A 660-nucleotide genomic window follows, 5' to 3' on the forward strand; every position below is an offset into this window, starting at 1 on the left:
CCCCCGCCCCCCCCCCCAGCTTATAGTAGCTGACAAGTACGCCGCAATGTAACTCGCGTTAGCGTTACTCCGTTAGAGTTACGTCTTAGCTTTACCTGTATCGCATGTATCAGTCGTGTATTGCCACCCCGTGTACTGTACTGTATCTTATGTATTACCACCCCGTATACTGTAGTTTAACTCTCACGTATTACTGTAAGCGCGAGTCGTTGCGGCCTCATACGCGCTCAGTTGGTCCAGTGGATGACTTGCCCAATGTTCAACCTAAGACTCTTGAGCGATGTTCCAAATGAAAATGTAAATATGTTGTAATTCTCTAGATTAAGCTTTACAGAATTTCGTATGTTTTGATCGTTCGAATTAGTGTGCAATATATTGAATAAATTAGTGTTCCTTTTGGCGGTTACTTCACCCGTTAGTTCCGCTAAATAGATTTATCTAATATCATAATAGAACCCTAGTGCAAGTTGAATCTTGAGGTTAAATATATATTTTCCGGTATTTCTTTCTAAGTTTGTATTTTTCTTAGAAATTTTGAATCGTATTTTAAATAAACTGTTTTATGCCACTATTTAATGCCGGCAATCGCGCTAGTGGGGAAGTATGTAGTCGAGCCTGGCATGTCAATAATTTTTGTACCGCGATTTTTCTTGTCATTTT

The sequence above is a fragment of the Hyalella azteca genome, unplaced genomic scaffold, assembly GCF_000764305.2.
Source record: "Hyalella azteca isolate HAZT.00-mixed unplaced genomic scaffold, Hazt_2.0.2 contig9146, whole genome shotgun sequence".
Classification (NCBI taxonomy): Eukaryota; Metazoa; Arthropoda; class Malacostraca; order Amphipoda; family Hyalellidae; genus Hyalella; species Hyalella azteca.